The sequence below is a fragment of the Oncorhynchus kisutch genome, linkage group LG1 (genome assembly GCF_002021735.2).
Source record: "Oncorhynchus kisutch isolate 150728-3 linkage group LG1, Okis_V2, whole genome shotgun sequence".
In the NCBI taxonomy this organism is placed as follows: domain Eukaryota; kingdom Metazoa; phylum Chordata; class Actinopteri; order Salmoniformes; family Salmonidae; genus Oncorhynchus; species Oncorhynchus kisutch.
The window spans coordinates 21,519,452-21,543,050 of record NC_034174.2 but is presented as its reverse complement, the minus strand read 5'-3'; the positions used below and the strand labels follow the sequence as shown (position 1 = coordinate 21,543,050).

The 23,599-nt window shown below is 44.2% G+C and overlaps 1 protein-coding gene across 3 annotated transcripts in view; it reads left to right on the top strand.

The window, feature by feature from the left end:
- Nucleotides 1–11,214: 11,214 nt before the first annotated feature.
- The window catches only part of LOC109908376 (extracellular sulfatase Sulf-2), an 83,943-nt gene continuing 71,558 nt past the window's right edge, over nt 11,215–23,599 (top strand). For 2 of the 3 annotated variants that reach the window (XM_031800531.1, XM_031800491.1), the window contains exon 1: nt 11,218–11,582. The gene's annotated coding sequence lies outside the window, so the exon portion shown is untranslated. Of the gene's footprint in view, nt 11,583–23,599 lie in introns of all 3 variants that reach the window. The other variant, XM_031800579.1, reaches the window with a different exon arrangement.

Genomic DNA, 23,599 nt, shown 5'->3' with positions numbered 1-23,599 from the left:
GCTATCTCTGGAGCCTGTCTTACACCCTGGAGCCTGTCTTACACCCCATTTAGTACTGGTCTATCTCTGGAGCCTGTCTTACACCCTGTTTAGTACTGGGCCATCTCTGGAGCCTGTCTTACACCCTGTTTAGTACTGGGCTATCTCTGGAGCCTGTCTTACACCCTGTTTAGTACTGGGCCATCTCTGGAGCCTGTCTTACACCCTGTTTAGTACTGGTCTATCTCTGGAGCCTGTCTTACACCCTGGAGCCTGTCTTACACCCTATTTAGTACTGGTCTATCTCTGGAGCCTGCCTTACACCCTGTTTAGTACTGGGCCATCTCTGGAGCCTGCCTTACACCCTGTTTAGTACTGGGCTATCTCTGGAGCCTGTCTTACACCCTATTTAGTACTGGGCTATCTCTAGAGCCTGTCTTATACCCTGTTTAGTACTGGTCTATCTCTGGAGCCTGTCTTACACCCTGGAGCCTGTCTTACACCCTATTTAGTACTGGTCTATCTCTGGAGCCTGTCTTATACCCTGTTTAGTACTGGGCCATCTCTGGAGCCTATCTTACACCCTGCCTAGTACTGGGCTATCTCTGGAGCCTGCCTCATATGTTGTCTAGTACTGGGCCATCTCTGGAGCCTGCCTCACACCTTGCCTAGCACTGGGCCATCTCTGGAGCCTGTATTGCACCCTGCCTTGTACTGGGCCATCTCTGGAGCCTGTATTGCACCCTGCCTAGTACTGGCCTATCTCTGGAGCCTGTATTGCACCCTACCTAGTACTGGGCCATCTCTGGAGCCTGTATTGCACCCTGCCTAGTACTGGGCTATCTCTGGAGCATGTATTGCACCCTGTCTAGTACTGGGATATCTCTGGAGCCTGTATTGCACCCTGCCTAGTACTGGGCCATCTCTGGAGCCTGCCTTACACCCTGCCTAGTACTGGGCCATCTCTGGAGCCTGTATTGCACCCTGCCTAGTACTGGGCCATCTCTGGAGCCTGCCTTTCACCCAGCCTAGTACTGGGCCATCTCTGGAGCCTGCCTTTCACCATGCCTGGTACTCACCCTAGCGTGCGAGAGAGTGTTTGATTGCAGACAGCAGTAGAAGTGGGGTCCGCTTTTGGTACAAACAACCCATTAATTATTGAGGACAGCAAACATGACTGGCTGCTAATCTACATAGCCTTTAAATGCCCAGTGGTTTAAAATTCAGGCATTTCTCTTCCACTGTGGGGACATTCTGGGCTTCCCTAACCCTGCCCGGACACAACACTGCTATTTCTCTGGAATGGAGGCCACTCCAGAACTCTTCCAGGGCATTCTCTCTTTACCCTGTGTGTGTGTGTGTGTGTGTGTGTGTGTGTGTGTGTGTGTGTGTGTGTGTGTGTGTGTGTGTGTGTGTGTGTGTGTGTGTGTGTGTGTGTGTGTGTGTGTGTGTGTGTGTGTGTGTGTGTGTGTGTGTGTGTGTGCGTGTGTGCCTGCGTGTGTGTGTGTTTGTGTACTTAACTGTATGAGTATTTGGAGCAGGGTTGAGTATAGCCTAATCAAATCAAATCAAGTTTATTTATATAGCCCTTCGTACATCAGCTGATATCTCAAAGTGCTGTACAGAAACCCATCCTAAAACCCCAAACAGCAAGCAATGCAGGTGTAGAAGCACGGTGGCTAGGAAAAACTCCCTAGAAAGGCCAAAACCTAGGAAGAAACCTAGAGAGGAACCAGGCTATGTGGGGTGGCCAGTCCTCTTCTGGCTGTGCCGGGTGGAGATTATAACAGAACATGGCCAAGATGTTCAAATGTTCATAAATGACCAGCATGGTCCAATAATAATAAGGCAGAACAGTTGAAACTGGAGCAGCAGCATGGCCAGGTGGACTGGGAACAGCAAGGAGTCATCATGTCAGGTAGTCCTAAGGCATGGTCCTAGGGCTCAGGTCCTCCGAGAGAGAGAAAGAAAGAGAGAATTAGAGAGAGCACAGTTAAATTCACACAGGACACCGAATAGGACAGGAGAAGTACTCCAGATATAACAAACTGACCCTAGCCCCCCGACACATAAACTACTGCAGCATAAATACTGGAGGCTGAGACAGGAGGGGTCAGGAGACACTGTGGCCCCATCCGAGGACACCCCCGGACAGGGCCAAACAGGAAGGATATAACCCCACCCACTTTGCCAAAGCACAGCCCCCACACCACTAGAGGGATATCTTCAACCACCAACTTACCATCCTGAGACAAGGCCGAGTATAGCCCACAAAGATCTCCGCCACGGCACAACCCAAGGGGGTGGGGGGAGATCACATCAGTGACTCAACCCACTCAGGTGACGCACCCCTCTCAGGGACAGTATGAAAGTGCCCCAGTAAGCCAGTGACTCAGCCCCTGTAATAGGGTTAGAGGCAGAGAATCCCAGTGGAAAGAGGGGAACCGGCCAGGCAGAGACAGCAAGGGCTGTTCGTTGCTCCAGAGCCTTTCCGTTCACCTTCCCACTCCTGGGCCAGACTACACTCAATCATATGACCCACTGAAGAGATGAGTCTTCAGTAAAGACTTAAAGGTTGAGACCGAGTTTGCGTCTCTTACATGGGTAGGTAGACCGTTCCATAAAAATGGAGCTCTATAGGAGAAAGCCCTGCCTCCAGCTGTTTGCTTAGAAATTCTTGGGACAATTAGGTGGCCTGCGTCTTGTGACCGTAGCGTACGTGTAGGTATGTACGGCAGGACCAAATCAGAGAGATAGGTAGGAGCAAGCCCATGTAAATGCTTTGTAGGTTAGCAGTAAAACCTTGAAATCAGCCCTTGCCTTGACAGGAAGCCAGTGTAGGGAGGCTAGCACTGGAGTAATATGATCAAATCTTTTGGTTCTTGTCAGGATTCCTGCAGCCGTATTTAGCACTAACTGAAGTTTATTTAGTGCTTTATCCGGGTAGCCGGAAAGTAGAGTATTGCAGTAGTCTAACCTAGAAGTGACAAAAGCATGGATTTATTTTTCTGCATCATTTTTGGACAGAAAGGTTCGGATTTTTGCAATGTTACGTAGATGGAAAAAAGCTGTCCTTGAAATGGTCTTGATATGTTCTTCAAAAGAGAGATCAGGGTCCAGAGTAACGCCGAGGTCCTTCACAGTTTTATTTGAGACGACTGTACAACCATTAAGATTAATTGTCAGATTCAACAGAAGATCTCTTTGTTTCTTGGGACCTAGAACAAGCATCTCTGTTTTGTCCGAGTTTAAAAGTAGAATGTTTGCAGCCATCCACTTCCTTATGTCTGAAACACATGCTTCTAGCGAGGGCAATTTTGGGGCTTCACCATGTTTCATTGAAATGTACAGCTGTGTGTCATCCGCATAGCAGTGAAAGTTAACATAATGTTTTCGAATGACATCCCCAAGAGGTAAAATATATAGTGAAAACAATAGTGGTCCTAAAACGGAACCTTGAGGAACACCGAAATGTACAGTTGATTTGTCAGAGGACAAACCATTCACAGAGACAAACTGATATCTTTCTGACAGATAAGATCTAAACCAGGCCAGAACTTGTCTGTGTAGACCAATTTGGGTTTCCAATCTCTCCAAAAGAATGTGGTGATCGATGATATCAAAAGCAGCACTAAGGTCTAGGAGCACGAGGACAGATGCAGAGCCTCGGTCTGATGCCATTAAAAGGTCATTTACCACTTTCACAAGTGCAGTCTCAGTGCTATGATGGGGTCTAAAACCAGACTGAAGCATTTCGTATACATTGTTTGTCTTCAGGAAGGCAGTGAGTTGCTGCGCAACAGCCTTTTCTAAACTTTGAGAGGAATGGAAGATTCGATATAGGCCAATAGTTTTTTATATTTTCTGGGTCAAGGTTTGGCTTTTTCAAGAGAGGCTTTATTACTGCCACTTTTAGTGAGTTTGGTACACATCCGGTGGATAGAGAGCTGTTTATTATGTTCAACATAGGAGGGCCAAGCACAGGAAGCAGCTCTTTCAGTAGTTTAGTTGGAATAGGGTCCAGTATGCAGCTTGAAGGTTTAGAGGCCATGATTATTTTCATCATTGTGTCAAGAGATATATTACTAAAACACTTGAGCGTCTCTCTTGATCCTAGGTCCTGGGAGAGTTGTGCAGACTCAGGACAACTGAGCTTTGAAGGAATACGCAGATTTAAAGAGGAGTCCGTAATTTGCTTTCTAATGATCATAATCTTTTCCTCAAAGAAGTTCATGAATTTATCACTGCTAAAGTGAAAGTCATCCTCTCTTGGGGAATGCTGCTTTTTAGTTAGCTTTGCGACAGTATCAAAAAGGAATTTCTTATTTTCCTCAATTAAGTTAGAAAAATAGGATGATCGAGCAGCAGTAAGGGCTCTTCGGTACTGCACGGTACTGTCTTTCCAAGCTAGTCGGAAGACTTCCAGTTTGGTGTGGTCCCATTTCCGTTCCAATTTTCTGGAAGCTTGCTTCAGAGCTCGGGTATTTTCTGTGTACCAGCGAGCTAGTTTCTTATGAGAAATGTTTTTAGTTTTTAGGGGTGCAACTGCATCTAGGGTATTGCGCAAGGTTAAATTGTTAGGTGGTTAACAGATTTTTGTCCTCTGGCATCCTTGGGTAGACAGAGGGAATCTGGAAGGACATCAAGGAGTCTTTGTGTTGTCTGTGAATTTATAGCATGACTTTTGATGTTCCTTGTTTGGGGTCTGAGCAGATTATTTGTTGCAATTGCAAACGTAATAAAATGGTGGTCCGATAGTCCAGGATTATGAGGAAAAACATTAAGATCCACAACATTTATTCCATGGGACAAAACTAGGTCCAGAGTATGACTGTGACAGTGAGTGGGTCCAGAGACATGTTGGACAAAACCCACTGAGTCGATGATGGCTCCGAAAGCCTTTTGGAGTGGTTCTGTGGACTTTTCCATGTGAATATATTAATTATATCACCAAAGATTAGAATATTATCTGCTATGACTACAAGGTCTGATAGGAATTCAGGGAACTCAATGAGGAACGCTGTATATGGCCCAGGAGGCCTGTAAACAGTAGCTATAAAAAGTGATTGAGTAGGCTGCATAGATTTCATGACTAGAAGCTCAAAAGACGAAAACGTCATTTTTTATTTTGTAAATTGAAATTTGAAATTTGCTATCGTCAATGTTAGCAACACCTCGGGGGATATGGTCACTAGTGTAGCCAGGAGGTGAGGCCTAATTTAACACAGTAAATTCATCAGGCTTAAGCCGTGTTTCAGTCAGGCCAATCACATCAAGATTATGATCAGTGATTAGTTCATTGACTATAATTGCCTTTGAAGTAAGGGATCTAACATTAAGTAGCCCTATTTTGAGATGTGAGGTATCATGATCTTTTTCAATAATGACAGGAATGGAGGAGGTCTTTATCCTAGTGAGATTGCTAAGGCGAACACCGCCATGTTTAGTTTTGCCCAACCTAGGTCGAGGCACAGACACGTTCTCAATGGGGATAGCTGAGCTGACTACACTGACTGTGCTAGTGGCAGACTCCACTATGCTGGCATGCTGGCTAACAGCCTGCTGCCTGGCCTGCACCCTATTTCATTGTGGAGCTAGAGGAGTTAGAGCCCTGTCTATGTTGGTAGATAAGATGAGAGCACCCCTCCAGGTAGGATGGAGTCCGTCACTCCTCAGCAGGTCAGGCTTGGTCCTGTTTGTGGGTGAGTCCCAGAAAGAGGGCCAATTATCTACAAATTCTATCATTTGGGAGGGGCAGAAAACAGTTTTCAACCAGCGATTGAGTTGTGAGACTCTGCTGTAGAGCTCATCACTCCCCCTAACTGGGAGGGGGCCAGAGACAATTACTCGATGCCGACACATCTTTCTAGCTGATTTACACGCTGAAGCTATGTTGCGCTTGGTGACCTCTGACTGTTTCATCCTAACATCGTTGGCGCCGACGTGGATAACAATATCTCTATACTCTCTACACTCGCCAGTTTTAGCTTTAGCCAGCACCATCTTCAGATTAGCCTTAACGTCGGTAGCCCAGCCCCCTGGTAAACAGTGTATGATCGCTGGATGATTTGTTTTAAGTCTAATACTGCGGGTAATGGAGTCGCCAATGACTAGAGTTTTCAATTTGTCAGAGCTAATGGTGGGAAGCTTCGGCGTCTCAGACCCCGTAACGGGAGGAGTAGAGACAAGAGAAGGCTCGGCCTCTGACTCCGACTCGCTGCTTAATGGGGAAAACCGGTTGAAAGTTTCTGTCGGCTGAATGAGCGACACCGGTTGAGCATTCCTACAGGATTTCCTTCCAGAACCGTGAGAAAGTTGTCCCGCTGCGGGGACCGTGCAAGGGGATTTATACTAACGTTACTATCTGTACTTACTGGTGGCACAGATGCTGTTTCATCCTTTCCTACACTGAAATTACCCTTGCCTAACGATTGCGTCTGAAGCTGGGCTTGTAGCACAGCTATCCTCGCCGTAAGGCGATCGTTCTCCTGTATATTATGAGAACAGCGACTGCAATTAGAAGGCATCATGTTAATGTTACTACTTAGCTTCGGCTGTTGGAGGTCCTGACGAACCATGTCCAGATAAAGTGTCCGGAGTGAAAAAGTTGAGGGAAAAAACTAAAATATAAACGGTAATTAAAAAGTAAAAAACGTAAAGTTGTCAGGTAGCAAAATAGGTTGGCAACAAAACGCACAGCAACACGTAAACAAGTCTGCAAGTTGTGACCTAAACATGTTTGTGAATGGCTGTATGTACAGGAACTTTCCATTTACAGAACAACTTGACACATTCCGTAATGAACTCGCCTGTTTAAAAACTGATTACATTAGTATTTATATTGAAAACAATGGGGTTCCTTGTTAGACAAACCTACAGGCGCCACCCGCTTAGTATGTGTGGCAGATATTACAGAAAATGTGGTATATTATATATGCAAATGGTAAGACGTCAAAGGGGTTTAGTTAATTAGCAAGAGATGTGTGCATGGCTTTCCCCACAGAGGCTTCTTTTACTCTGGAGTGCATGTCTCTGCAGGGGGCCCCACTTTGATCTGTAGATCCCACGGTCTGAAGGAACACTGCTCCTACCAGCAGCACTGACCGACAGATGGAAGTGAGGAGGATACGGTGTACAGGAAGGGTGTTTGTTCTGATGTGTCCTCCTGTACTGATTAATGTGCAGCAGCTTTGTAATGAGAGGATACTGTGTTACGCCACTGATTAATAAAATGTGATCCTTCTTCAAGGTAATCTTCCGCTTCTCAGATTTCCAAAACCGACCTCTCACATTGTCATTTTAGGAACTGTTGATGATACTGATGTGGACACATGGTCGCCATGCTCCAGACTGCGCTAATGCTTCCTCCTGTTGACATGGTAGTCCAGACATAAGATGGAGGAGGGGACATTGGTGAGGACCTCCCTCTTTCTCTTCTCTTCTTTTCTGTCTGTCTGTCTGTCTGTCTGTCTGTCTGTCTGTCTGTCTGTCTGTCTGTCTGTCTGTCTGTCTGTCTGTCTGTCTGTCTGTCTGTCTGTCTGTCTGTCTGTCTGTCTGTTCCATTGTTTCCTTTCTCCCACATTGAAGATCATGTATATGGGCGCTCATTAATTAATTATTACAGTACTGTGGGGCATAGAGCCAATTGCTTGAAAGAAATGGTTGTTCATAAACTATTTATGGTCATAATGGGAGATTGTGATGTGAGGACAAATAAATAAGGCGAGAATACATTAGACATGACAAGATGATGAGTGATATTCATCATCACTGGGGCCCTAATGACCCTTGGACTTGCATTCAGATGGCATCCATGGAAAATGGGTGTACTACTAATATATTGCGTGCCCAACAGCTAAATGTGTCCATTAGCATAAGTCCCCCATACACACTGGTGAATATGTACCAAATGGTACCCTGGACGCTAGTCCAAGTGGCTGTGTGTTGTGTGTTCAGAATACTGTAGCACTTTCAGTAATGGCCACAGGGTGATATAGTGTGATTTATATGCAGGGCCATGAGTCAGACCAGTGAAGTATGGTGATGGGCCAATAGTGGGTTAAAGCCAAATGCCTAGAGATTACTATTGGCTATATGCATACTAGGAGTAGCCTATAAGCTATGTTGAGGGTTCTGCAACGCTGTACTCATCCCCAATGTCATTCAAGCCTCTGTGGCTGAGTCTCCACATTCAGAGCACCTCCATTCACATCCTCTGTGATGGCTCACTCTCTCCCTGAGTAGTCATGGTGATCAAGGGGTGTCTCAATGCTAGGGCGTGCTGATGGATAGACACCCGTATTCAGCCATGGATTTCTCTTTTTGAAGAGGGTGGGAGGAGTGGAGGGCTGGGGGAGGACTGGAAGAGGGGCTCAGCTCACCCTTGAACCAAAAAAACTGAGAGAATAGAAAGAGGAGTGCTTTCAGAGATAGAGAGGGGTCAGTCTCATTTGCACAAAGTCCTCCCGCTTCACAAACACAGCTGACACAGGATATTTTTATCAGTGAGCCGCGCACTGTGCAAAATAACATATTCATTTGTAACTGGGACTGCGAGCCAAGGACAATAGCCTAGCAGGGCGCAACATAGATGTCTGTTTGGAGTATTAGAGGAAAGATCATTCCTTCTTATTTATTTGTTGGCCCAACAACCTCACCCAAAGGGGCTAACATGGCTCTCAGCTTGAAGCCCACTGAAGCACAAAATGTAAGGCAAAACAACAAGTTTCCCAAGGTTACTGCATCCAGCTTGGGCTCTCTGTGGAGTTCAAGGCTGGACTCTTTCCTGCCTGTAGCTGCACAGTTTTCTAATGTACTTAAAAACTTTGATGTACATAGCATATTGTACACTTTTGTAATACTAAATCTAAATCTCTCTATACTGATCATCTACTCTAGATGAATAGTCATCCAAATATCACTGAATCAATTTCCACTTGTTAATAGTTAATTAGCTTGTTAATAAAACAGCATCATTATCCACAGTGTTAGTATATTTAAAAAATATATATCTGAATCAGCAATCATGGTATATGAGAGAAGAGCACCCATCAGGTCATTAAACCTGCAGGGTTAGACTGACTTTATGACATAACCCTCCACAGTATGTCTGCTACTTATCTAATTCATCTATTGTCAATATGTCAGCCGTTTTCAACCCAAACAAATAATTATCTTATAGATCTTCCCAGAAATCTGAGGCAATAGCAGTATCTAAAATGGATTTTTGCAATAACAAACTTCAATCTCTCACCTATCAGTCACCATAAAACCTAAACGAGGAACGTAGATGTCAAACAGGTAGTAGGATGTCAGAGTGAGGATGAGATTAGGTGGTAATACAGTCAGACGTCAGTGCCACGATGACACAGCTGAAGTGTTTGAATAAATCATATCGTAAAGTGGTGTCATGGGCTCATGTGTTGGCATGTCATCTCTGCTCAGGAAAAACACATTTGTCTCGGGGAACTCATCCTAATCCAGCTTCTTTTATGTTCACTGGATCACTGGAATGTGGTTTATATTAGGAGCTTGACTTGGGTCAGAAATACACTCAGAGATAAGATCATTTTATAACAGTATGTGTTGTTATGAGTCGTGTCAAACTTTACCAAGTCAATCAGACAATAGCTTCAGACTGTTCTTGGGGACAGACAATGTTCAGGAGGATTGTGACAAGGCTGATCATTTACCAACAATGTAAAACTCAGTATTTCAAGGTTCTTCTGTGCTGTAAGGAAGGTCATCACATAGCAGTATAATTTAATGTTTTCGAGGCAGCATGATATTATCTTTGCAGCAAGGGAATATGCTTGCCTGACAAACTGACAGATAGATGAAATATTACAGGCGTTACAATTGAATCGATTGTGAGTGGCTCAAAATTAATCTCTCTCTCTGATTTCCATGAGCAGTATAGAAATACAGAACTAGATAAGGGAGTTATTGATTGGATGGGTGAGAGGAGAGGAAGAGGAGGGAGTGCGAAAGGAGGAGAGGGAGAGAAGGGTTTCCATCTATAATCTGTGGTGCTGCAGATGCATCTAAATAACCTGCAGAAAATAATAAACAGAAGCATTAATCACCAGGGAGACCAGAAGACAGTGATGGATTCCTCCTCCAGCCCCATCTCATCCCTTCCTGAGGAGAGATGGGAAGTGACACTGGCAGAAATACTTGCTGCTGCATCGAACACATACAAACAAATGCAGGTTAGTGTTTTTTGTCATGAATCTTGTTCTGGAGGCAGCTTTGCAGAGTGGTCACTAGCTGGCACAGCTACAAAGTAATACAATCTGATTTTAAACTTAACCTTAACCCTAAACCACACTGCTAACACTAATGACTAACCCGAACCTTAAATGAAGACCAAAAAGCTATTTTCATGATTAGCTGTTTTAGTTTTTTGTGAATTTTTACAATATAGCCAATTTGGACTTTGCCGTTAGTGATTGCTCAGTTCTGCCTCGAGGACAAGATTAATGACAATAAATGTCAACCTGCTATACAAACAAGTAAATGAAAGCATTGGCTACATTACGATGGAGATACTGTATTTAGGGATGTGTATGGGAAATTGTGCTCTGTTTTACTCTGACAGTGTGTTTGTGCTTATTGGTGGAAGTGTGTGCATGTGTGTGTGTGTATGTATTCATGTGTGTATGGTGTGTGGCGTGGTGTTGGGTGGGTGTGCATGCGTTTGTACTTGAATGCATATTCCTCTCTTCAGGTTGTTGGTGCTGTTCCTCTGAACTGGGCATGGCCATGCCAGCGAGCCTATTAGAGGTGCCAGGCTAATAAATATAGTGTGTATGCCAAACTCTCCCTCTCCCTCTCCTCTCCTCTCCCACCCTCCAGCATTAAGATTGATCCCTGGTTCCCTCCCCTTCCTTTCTCTCTCTCTTCTCCCTGGCCCTGCCTTTATGAGTCAGTGAATAGGTAAAGCGCAAAGGCTCCAACAGATGGCTAGATCTGCCCTGATTCACTCACACACACCACAGCCACATGAATGAGAGAAAGAGAGAGAAAGAGACAGGGAGAAAATTAGGGTGAAATTGACAAGTATAAAGAGATATGAAGAAAAGAGTGGGAGAAAAAGAGAAGGGGATAGAGAAAGAGGGGGAGACCGTGAGGACCACGAGGAGAAAGAGAGATGGAGTTTCAGTGTGTTGGAGAAAAAGAGAGCTAGAGCATTTCAGGAGTGTGTGTGAGTGAATGTTAAAGAGTGCAAGATAATTATGTGATAGAGAGGGAAAGGGAGACAGAGACGCTGTGAAAAGGGGAGTGAGGAAAAAATGAATTGCAGATTGAGGGACCTTCTCTCCTTCTCCCTCCCTCTTTTATCTATCTCATCAGAAACCACGCCTCCCTCCTTTCACTTGTGTGTGCATCTATAACAGTAGGCTTTCAACGTCGGGCTATGTGGGGGTTAGACTCTCAGACTGCCAGCAGAGCGGACACTAGGGCACAGGACAGGAGTGTGTCCAGGACTGGTCAGAGCAGGTGTGTGTGTGAACCGACGGACGGAGCTTTGTGTGTATCCTACGTGTGTCGGCTCACTCGCTCCAACCAGGGACATCGCTGCTGAGGAACACAGCTGGGAGGTATAGTACTGTAGCTTTGCTCTACTTTACACTTCACTGCTCTTCTCTATTGGACTCGCCTCCATGAGGTTTACTGTCACCACCACCATCATCATCATCATCTCCTCTGCTTATTGGAGGAGGACGGAATACTTACTCACAAGCAGGTGGCACTGAACTCCTTCACAAAGTATCTGACTTTGCATTGGGCTGTTGTGGAATTTGAGCCAGGAGAGATTGACATGCATATTATTATTGTTAGATCTCTGTGTACATTTAATGGCCAGCCGTGCTGCCCTGTTCTGGGCCAATTGCAATTTTCCTAAGCCCCTCTTTGTGGCACCTGACCACACAACGGGACATTAGTCCAGGTGCAACAGAACTAGGGCCTGTTAAGAAAGCAGAACAACGCTTTATTATGAACAGACCTCTCCCCATCTTAGCTCCTGTTGTATCAATATGTTTTGGCCATGACAGTTTACAATTCAAGGGTCTCCTCAACTTGCTCAATTTCCACATTATTAATTACATGATTTAGTTGAGGTTTAGGGTTTAGTGAAATATTTGTCCCAAATACGATGTTTTTAGTATTAGAAATATAAGGACTAACTTGTTTCTTGCAACCCATTCTGAAACTGACTGCAGCTCTTTGTTAAGTGTTTCAGTGATTTCACTTGCTGTGGTAGCTGACGTGTGTAGTGTTGATCCATCAGCATACATAGACACACTGGCTTTACTCAGAGCCAGCGGCAGGTCATTAGTAAAGATTTTAAAAAGTTATAAACCTAGACAGCTGCCCTGGGGAATGCTTGACTACCTGGATTATGTTGGAGAGGAGTCCATTTAATAACACTCTCTGTGGTCTGTTAGACAGGTAACTCTTGATCCACAATATAGCTGTGGATGTAAATCCATAACACATACAGTACCAGTCAGAAGTTTGGACACACCTACTCATTCCAAGGGTTTTCTTTATTTGACTATTTTCTACATTGTAGAATAACAGTGAAGACATCAAAACTATGAAATAACACATATGGAATCAGGTAGAAACCAAAACAGTGTTAAACAAATCAAAATATGTTTTAAATTTGAGATTCTTCAAAGTAGCAACCCTTTGCTTTGATGACAGCTTTGCACACTCTTGGCATTCTCCCAACCAGCTTCATGAGGTAGTTACCTGGAATGCATTTCAATTAACAAGTGTGCCTTGTTAAAAGTTCATTTGTGGAATTTCTGTCCTTCTTAATGGGTTTGAGTTGTGTTGTGACAAGGTAGGGGTGGTATACAGAAGATAGCCCTATTTGGTAAAAGACCAAGTCAATATTATTGCAATAACAACTCAAATAAACAAAGAGAAACGACAGTCCATGATTACTTTAAGACATGAAGGTCAGTTAATACGGAAAATGTCAAGAACTTTGAAAGCTTCTTCAAGTGCAGTCGCTAAAACTATCAAGCGCTATTATGAAACTGGCTCTCTTGAGGACCACCGCAGGAAAGGACCGCCACCCAGAGTTACCTCTGCTGCAGAGAATAAGTTCATTAGAGTTACCAGCCTCAGAAATTACAGCCCAAATAGATGCTTCACAGAGTTCAAGTAACAGAAATCTCTGCATCAACTGTTCAGAGGAGACTGTTTGAATCAGGCCTCCATGGGCGAATTTCTGCAAAGAAACCACCACTAAAGGACACCATTAAGAAGAAGAGACTTGCTTAGGCCAAGAAACATGAGCAATGGACAAGTGGAAATCTGTCCTTTGGTCTGATGAGTCCAAATTTGAGATTTTGGGTTCCAACCACTGTGTCTTGGTGAGACGCAGAGTAGGTGAACGGATTTATGGTTCCCACCGTGAAGCATGGAGGAGGAGGTGTGATTGTGTGGGGGTGCTTTGTGGGTGACACTGTAGGTGATTTATTTAGAATTCACACTTAATCAGCATGGCTACCACAGCATTCTGCAGCGATACGCCATCCCATCTGGTTTGCGCCTTGTGGGAGTGTCATTTGTTTTTCAACAGAACAATGACCCAACACACCTCCAGTTTGTGTAAGGGCTATTTGACCAAGAAGGAGAGTGATGGAGTGCTGGATCAGATTAACTGTTCTCCACAATCACCCAACCTCAACCCAATTGAGATGGTTTGCGATGAGTTGGACTGCAGAGTCAAGGATAAGCAGCCAACAAGTGCTCAGCATATGTGGGAACTCTTTCAAGCTGGTTGAGAGAATGCCAAGAGTGTGCAAAGCTGTCATCAAGGCAAAGGGTGGCTACTTTGAAGAATCTCAAATATGAAATATATTTTAATTTGATTAACACTTTTATGGTGACTACATGATTCCATGTGTTATTTCATTGTTTTGATGTCTTCACTATTAAAACAATGTAGAAAAAGGTAAAAAATAAAGAAAAACTTGAACTTGAATGAGGTGTTTCCAAACTTTTGACTGGTACTGTACGTTTTTCCAGCAGCAGATTATTATCGATAATGTCAAAAGCTGCACTTAGGTCTAACAAAACAGCTCTCACAATCTTTGTATTATAAATTTCTCTCAGCCAATCATCAGTCATTTGTGTAAGTGCTTTACACATTGAATGCCCTTCCCTATAAGCGTGCTGAAAATCTGTTGTTAATTTGTTTACAGTGAAATTGCATTGTATATGGTCAAACACATTTTTTTATCCAAAAGTTTACTAAGGGTTGGTAACAGGCTTATTGGTCGGCTGTTTGAGCCAGTAATGGGTGCTTTGCTATTCTTGGGTAGCGGAATGACTTTGCTTCCCTCCAGGCCTGAGGACACACACTTTCCTGTACACTTAGATTGAAGAGATGGCAAATAGGAGTGGCAATATCGTCCTCAGTAAATTTCCATCCAAAAGTTCAGATTCAGGTGGCTGGTCATTGTTGATAGACACCAATAATTGTTTCACCTCTTCCACACTCACTTTACAGAATTCAAAATGACAACGTTTGTCTTTCATAATTTGGTCAGTTATGCATGGATGTGTTGGTTCAGAATTTGTTGTTGGCATGTCATGCTGTTGGCATGCCTAAGTTTGCTAATCTTGCAAATTAAAAAATAATTAAAGTCGTTTTGTGATGCCATCTGATTCAATGAATGAAGGAGCTGAGTTTTGCCTTTTGCCCAACATGTAATTTAACTTGCTCCAAAGCTTTTTTAGCATCATTCTTTAAATAATGTATCTTTGTTTCACAGTACAGTTTCTTATTTTTGTTAAGTTGAGTAACATGATTTCTCAATTTGCAGAACATTTGACAATCGGCTGTGCAGCCAGACTTATTTGCCATTCATCTTGCCTCATCCCTCTCAACTACACAATTTTTAAATTCCTCATCAATCCATGGGGATTTAACCGTTTTTACAGTCATTCTCTTAATAGTGCTTGCTTATTGGTAACTGGAATAAGCAATTTCATAAATGTGTCAAGTGCAGTGTCTGGTTGCTCCTCATTACACATCACAGACCAGCAAATATTATTTACATCTTCAACATAAGAATCATTGGCACAAACCCATCATTTCTGGACCAGACAGGACTGGCAAAAAGTCCTCTTCACTGACGAGTCGCGGTTTTTCTCACCAGGGGTGATGGTTGGATTCGAGTTTATCGTAGGAATGAGGAATTTAAGGAATGAGCGTTACAACCAGGCCTGTACTCTGGAGCAGGATCGATTTGGAGGTGGAGGGTCCGTCATGGTCTGGGGCGGTGTGTCACAGCATCATCGGACTGAGCTTGTATTGCAGGCAATCTCAACTCTGTGTGTTACAGGGAAGATATCCTCTTCCCTCATGTGGTACCCTTCCTGTAGGATCATTCTGACATGACCCTCCAGCATGACAATGCCACCAGCCATACTGCTCATTCAGTGCGTGATTTCCTACAAGACAGGAATGTCAGTGTTCTGCCATGGCCAGCGAAGAGCCCAGATCTCAATCCCACTGAGCACGTCTGGGCCCTGTTGGATCGGAGGGTGAGGGCTAGGGCCATTCCCCCCCAGAAATGTCTGTGAACTTGCAGGTGCCTTGGTGGAGGTGTGGGGTAACATCTCACAGCAAAAAATCTGGTGCAGTCCATGAGGAGGAGATGCACTGCAGTACTTAATGCAGCTGGTGGCCACACCAGATACTGACTGTTAATTTTTATTTTGACCCCCCCTTTGTTCAGGGAGATATTATTCCATTTCTGTTAGTCACATGTCTGTGGAACTTGTTCAGTTTATGTCTCAGTTGTTGAATCTTGTAATGTTCATACAAATATTTACACATGTTAAGTTAAATAAATGCAGTTGACAGTGAGAGGACGTTTATTTTTTGCTGAGTATTAGGCCCAGTGTAATGAATCTCATCTGAGGAAGAGTAAGAAGGATCGGACCAGTATGCAGCGTGGTAAATGTCCGTCATAATTTATTGACTGAACGCACAAAACAAAATAACAAAGTGAAATGGAAGAAACGAAACAGTTCTGTAAGGTGACATACACTAAACAGAAAACAACCACCCACAAACAAGAGTGGGAAAACAGGCTACCTAAGTATGGTTCTCAATCAGAGACAACGATTGACAGCTGCCTCTGATTGGGAACCATACCAGGCCAAACACATAGAAATACCAAACATGGAACAAAACCATTGAATGCCCACCCCAACTCACGCCCTGACCAACCTAAAATAGAAACATACAAAAGGAACTAAGGTTCAGGACGTGACAGTACCCCCCCCCCCAAAAGGTGCGGACTCCGGCCGCAAAACCTAACCCCATAGGGGAGGGTCTGGGTGGGCATCTGTCCGCGGTGGCGGCTCTGGCGCGGGACGTGGACCCCACTCCACCATAGTCTTGGCCCACTTAAGTGGCACCTTTGGAGGACACCGTGCGTAGGGCTGGGGACACCGTGCGGGGACACCGTGCGTAGGGCTGGTGCCATGTACCCCGGGCCGAGGAGACGCACTGGAGACCAAATGTGCTGAGCCGGATCGATGCCCACTCTAGCCCGGCCGATATGAGGCGCTGCGATGTAGTGCACCGGGCTATGCCTGCGTACTGGGGACACCGTGCGCCTCACGGCATAACACGGTGCCTGCCCAGTCCATCTCTCGCCACGGTAAGCACGGGGAGTTGGCTTAGGTCTCCTACCTGACTTAGCCACACTCCCCGTGTGCCCCTCCCCAAGAAAGTTTTGGGGCTGCCTCTCATCACTGTTGCGCTGCCGTGCTAACTCCTCATAATGCCACCGCTCGGCTTTGGCTGCCTCCAGCTCTTCCCGGGTGGCGGCGATATTCCCCAGCCTGTGCCCAGATTCCCCTACCGTCCAAAATCTCCTCCCATGTCCAGGAGTACAGAACCCTCTGCTCCTGGTTACCATGCTGCCTGGTCCGGTTGTGGTGGGTGGTTCTGTAACAAATCTCCTCTTCGTCTGAGGAAGAGTAAGAAGAATCGGACCAATATGCAGCGTGGTAAGTGTCCGTCATAATTTATTAGAAACATACAAAAGGAACTAAGGTCAGGACGTGACACCCAGCCTTTGGAACTTTGGTTTTCCTAGATATGACTACTATATTATGATCACTACATCTGATGGATTTGTATACTGCTTTATAGCAGATTTCTGCAGCATTAGTAAATATGTGATCAATACATGGTAGGTTGACTGATAACCTGAACCAGGTTGCAGGCCCTAGGTACAGTTTGAAGCTTTTTCTTGAGTGGGCAGCTTGATAAAAGCCAGTCAGTATTTAAAGTCACCCAGAAAATATACTTCTCTGTTGATATCACATATATTATTGTCCAAATACTTACAATTAGCATTCTGTAGCAGCTTCCCACAAGAATGTGCTTTAGGTGAGGCAGATAAAACTGTAACCATATTACTTCAGCGTTTGACATGATATCCTCACTAAGCTTTACAGGAATATGACTGGACATATATGTAAACACCACCATTGGTATTCCTGTCTCTTCTGAAGATGTTTTGACCATGTATTGCTAGCACTGTATCATCAAAGTTATTAATTATCTAAGTGAGTTTCAGAGATAATGAATATATATGAATGTTATCTGTTACTAGAATGTTATCAATTTCATAAACCTTATTTCTTAGACTACATATGTTAATGTGGTCTATTTTTAGAACTTTTCTGGTGTGCTTTATTGCTTTAATGGGAGGCTTATGAGAGGTAGACATGACAGTGATATTTACGTTTGAGCTGATGTGCATGGTGAGCTTCACACAGTGGATATCCTACTACGGAAAACCGCCTCAGTGCTAACAGCATTACTCCGATTCATAGGCGCATGATTAATGTATACAACAGCTGTAGGGTTGACAGACGCATTCAGAGGAGTTAGAGGGACATAAATTAGGTTACTTACATTATGACTGCCAACGCCCCTGGGACAATGTACATTTGCAGCAGCACTACGACAACTCAGCGACACGATGGTAGGGATTATCTGATCAGGGCTTGGGTCACTGATAAATCATTGTCTCAGCACAGCCCATTAGGCATGTAGCTTTATAATAAGCATTATTACAGTAAGTCACTGTATCATGTTAGTGGGCGACTTGAGATGCCAATACTGTGCCTATTAACACAGGAGTTTGGTTCTTTTATAAATAGGGCACTGATTTTTACAGATTATTCCGAAAGTTTACGATTTCCCCCTAGGTTTATCAAGAAAGGAGTTAAGAGATTCTTCCATCTTGTAGAGCATTTTTCTGCTCACACTGACTCCACTCATATGTGTTCTTGATGTGGTTTCTGTTCTTCTGGGTTACCGTATTGGTTAGGTCCTCTCTCTGATATTTCACATTATTTTGGTTTTCCTGTTGGTCTTCGCATTGTCATAATATATGAGAAAATACTGTATTATTTAATCTTGTGTTTATATCAGGTGTATACAGTATAACGCCATTGTTAAAGAACATGGAAATATGTTCTTTGTTGAATGTACATGCACAACAATTGTTCTTTCAAAAATAGATACACTACAGAGAAGAAACAGCTCTCTTGTCATGTCCCAGGCAGTAGGCTGGACTAGTTTAGATGTTCACATCAGTGTTTTGTCTGTGTCTTTATGGGTCAAAAGGATCAGGCGGTAGTGAGTGCTCTCTGAGTGCTGAGATAGAGAGTAGAACTGAGGCTGAAATATTAATGACTGAGACTGGTTTGGCTGCCTAGATGGCTAGCTGCTGCTACTGACTGGAGGGATGGAGAGCTGTTTGTTAGAGGTGGCAGAGATCTGTAGTTAAGACATTCATTATTTACTGAGCATTCTGCTGCTGGAGGCTGGAGCCAGCCCCCAGCTCAACTGGCCTCTTTTCTCTGCTAGACGGTGGACTGTAGGAGGCTGCTCCTGTTTAGTCAACCTGTCAGCTAGCCCCCTGGCATTACGCCGGTTCTCACACACACACACACACACACACACACACACACACACACACACACACACACACACACACACACACACACACACACACACACACACACACACACACACACACACACACACACACACACACACACACACACACACACACACACACACACACACACACAAACACACATTATACCTTGTATGCTCTTCCTGTCTTTGTCCTCACACACACTCTAGGCTTAACTTTGAGACCTGTTAAGAGGCTGTCTGCTGTGGCTCAGTGGGAATAAATAAAAGTGTTGCATGTGTAGTCTAAGTTTAAGAGAGAATGTGCTTACATGTGCTTGGAGAGAGTTTGGTTCGAAGCTATGCAAACATGCATGAGTGTAGAATGTTATATACTGTAGATACTGCATGTAGAGACTGTAGTATTGACAGTTGTTGACTTGAGTACAGGACACGTCTGGTGTCTCCCAGATAGGGGGAAGACATATTGGCAGGCCATTACACACTAACTACAGAGCCAGCCCACAGGAGTGACAGGAGACAGATATCAGTGACAGTGATAACACGCAAGGTGACATGCTTCTAGTGTGGCTGCTCACTTCACCTCCACTCTTCATTAGGCTGTTTGGGCCAATTATAGACAGAGCTGAAGGTTGAAAGAGGAGACAAAATGATGCTAAAAGACCGAGATGTAAAGAGCATGATTAACATTGGAAGATGATTTGGGTGATGGTGACTGTCTCTATTCTTTTTTAGCAATGAGTGAGGCTTGTAACTAGCCCTGTATCTAGTGCTCCTGTTCCTCTGAGTTCCCTGTTCATCAGTATGTATGAGCTATTGTGTGCTAGGCCCTGTAATGATAAGATATCTGGAGATCACTGTTTTAATCTCAGCCTGCAGCTCTACTCTTTAATGATAGTGGCTGAGAGGGCCTCTTTAATTAGGGTTTGAAGTGTCACTTTTCTGATGAAGTGATGTCCCGAGAGAAGACTGTTTCTATATGTGTGTATGTGTGCTGTTTGTGTGGAGGCTTGTGCAATGTGATTCCAATCTGCCATCTATGTGAGCAATGCTGCAGTGTCTGTGTCCTGCAGAGAAATTTAATTACAGCCAACCAGTCAGCCCCAGAGTGGAGACTTAAGAGTCCTGCATCACTGGAGATAAATGAACACTGGGCTCTTACACTGGACATATCTAACACCAGTGTTGTCAGTAAGATTCAACCTTCGATTTCAAATAGATCACTGGTTTTGTGTCGTCCTCTGATCAATTTTGTCTGTCATGGTGTTGAATTACTTTTCAAATAAACTTTGTAGTTTCACTCATATTTTCAAGAGCAGAAATCTTTAAGTACTCATACCCTTCAGTCTGAGATGCTTTGGTTGAGGTCACAAGCATCCTTATCATTATAACAATTATTATCATGACCATCGTCATCTTACCCTCTGCATCCCTGCCATCCCCTTTTCAAAAAAATAATAATTCTGCATCGGTCACCATCCCTTTCTGAGGCATTTCCCATGTTCCCCATTAGGACAGCAGGACCAAACAAACACACCCTCCCTCCCTCCTTCTCTCCTCCCTCCTGGACAACAGGGAGGGACAACAATGGAAGACAGGTCTTAGATAACAGTGGTGCTAAGTTGCCCATCGATGCTCTGATTAAATGACTACAGTAGTGGTGCAGTGGTGGAATGGGAACAAACATGAAAGGCGCCATGGTGAGCAACAGGGAGAAGAGAAGGAAGCCAATCATATGTGGACAGTGATTGATGTTTCTGACGAGGCAATGAGTTCCTCATGTTCTCTCATCTTTTAAAATTACTTCAACTTTTCTTTTGCTGCTTGAAGATACTGTAACATACCATGTGAAGGTTTTCATAATTGACAGAGTCCTCATCGACAACTCCATGTTATTATGACTGCAGAAAGAGAGGTAAATGATTAATGTGTTCTCTAAAGATTCTGTGGCTCATCATTTAGATAGACAGCTTTAGCTTCAACACTTCTGCTTATCTATTTGGAAGCATTCTTGTAGGAGTAACAAGATTGCCACCCCTGGCTATGGATCTGTCTTGATCATTCTGACTCTCTTTTCTTCCGTTTCTGTGTTCATCTTCTCATCATTCAGTTCCATTTCTTCCAATTTCCCCCCCTTCTTTCCTCTCTTTGTCTTCCAGTGTTGAGAGGGTCTCTGCCCTAGCGCTAGCCTCTCCTCTCTTTCCCTGTTCCTTCCTCTCCACTCAATCCCTGGTCCCCAGAGATAGAACAGCCACTGTGGTGCCTAATAAGGTTTATGGAATTACAGATCTCTGGAATTGGATTTTCTCACTCCAATAAAGCATGGGGATTAGCGGTTTAGTGCTTGGTACATTAGGGCCTCAGTGACCTGTAATTGAACTGCTTTGGTCAAGGTGGGCCGATCAAGGGACAGAAAGATGAATCCACCACCCAGGATTTCTGGAAAACCAGGGAATTTGTTGAAAGTTCCCTGAATTTTGCAACCCTATTTACGCCTCAGCCCTCTTTGATCTGCTTAGTTAACACATAAGATACATAGATACAGTGCATTCGGAAAGTATTTAGACCCATTTTCCACATTTTGTTACATTACAGCCGCACAATTGGCCCAGCGTCGTTAGGGTTTGGCCCGGGGTAGGCCGGCATTGTAAATAAGAATTTGTTCTTAACTGACTTGCCTAGTTAAATAAAGGTTAAATAAAAAAATAAAAACGTAAAAAACATCTTTTTTAAATGCCCCTCATCAATCTACACACAATACCCCATAATGACTGGGAGACTAGTCAGATTTCAGGGAAAGATGAACGGAGTAAAGTACAGAGAGATCTTTCATGAAAACCTGCTCCAGAGCACTCAGGACCTTAGAGTGGGGCGAATGTTCACCTTCCAACAGGAAAACGACCCTAAGCCCACAGCCAAGAGAACGCAGGTGTGGTTTTGGGACAAGTCTCTGAATGTCCTTGAGTGGCCAGCCAGAACCCGGACTTGAACCCAATCGAACATCTTTGGAGAGACCTGAAAATAGCAGAGCAGCGACGCTCCCCATCCAACCTGACAGATCTTGAGAGGATCTGCAGAGAAGAATACAGGTGTGCCAAGCTTGTAGCATCAGACCCAAGAAGACACAAGGCTGTAATCGCTGCCAAAGGTGCTTCAACAAAGTACTGAGTAAAAGATCTGAATGCTTATGTAAATGTGATATTTATTTAGCAAAAAAATTTTTTTTAACAGTTTTTGCATTGACATTATGGGGTATTGTGTGCAGATTGATGAGAATTATTATTTTTTAAGTCCATTTTAGATTAAGGCTGTAGCATTGCAAAAATTTTGAAAAAGTGAAGGGGTCTGAAACCTTTTTGAATGCACTGTATATACAAAAGCATGCGGACACCCCTTCAAATTAGTGGATTTGGCTATTTCAGCCACACCCGTTGCTGACAGGTGTATAAAATTGAGTATAAAATTGAGCACACAACCATGCAATCTCCATAGCCAAACAGTAGAATGGCCTCACTAAAGAGCTCAGTGACATTCAAAGTGGCACCATGATAGGATGCCATCTTTCCAACCAGTCAGTTCATCAAATTTCTGCCATGCTAGAGCTGCCCCGCTGTCAACCGTAAGTGTTGTTATTGTGAAGTGGAAACGTCTAGGAGCAACAATGGCTCAGCCACGAAGTGGTAGGCCACACAAGCTCACAGAATGGGGCTGAAGTGCTGAAGTGCGTTGCACGTAAAAGCCACCTGTCATTGGTTGCAACACTCACTACCGAGTTCCAAACTGCCTCTGGAAGCAATGTCAGCACAATACCTGTTCGTCGGGAGCTTCATGAATTGGGTTTTCATGGCCGAGCAGCCGCACACAAGCTTAAGAGTGGTGTAAAGCTCACCGCCATTGGACTCTGGAGCAGTTGAAACACGTTCTTTAATGGCAGTCCAACGGACTAATCTGGGTTTGGCGGATGCCAGGAGTATGCTACCTGCTCCAATACATAGTGCCAACTGTACATTTTGGTGGTGGAGGAATAATGGTCTTAGTTTCAGTGAAGGGAAATCTTAACACTACAGCATACAATGACATTCTCGATGATTCTGTGCTTCCAACTTTGTGGCAACAGTTTGAGGAAGGCTCTTTCCTGTTTCAGCATTACAATGCCCCTGTGCACAAAGCGAGGTCCATACAGAAATGGTTTGACAAGATCCGTGTGGAAGAACTTGACTGGGCTGCACAGAGCTCTGGTCTCAACCCCATTGAACACCTTTGGGATGAATTGGAATGCCGACTGTGAGCCAGGCGTGATCTCCCAACATCAGTATCCAACCTCTATAAAGCTCTTGTGGCTGAATGGAAGCAAGTCCCCGCAGCAATGTTCCAACATCTAGTGGAAAGCCTTCCCAGAAGAGTGGAGGCTGTTATCGTAGCAAAGGGGGGACCAACTCCATATTAATGCCCATGATATTGGAATGAGATGTTCAATGAGCAGGTGTCCACATAGTGTACCTCTGCCTTTGAGGCCACAGCATGTAGTCCATGAGCCAGGCCCACAAATTTGGGCTGTCGGGCTCACTTTGGGTGATGATGTCTCATTTTGCAGCCATGGCAGAAAGAGTGAAAAAC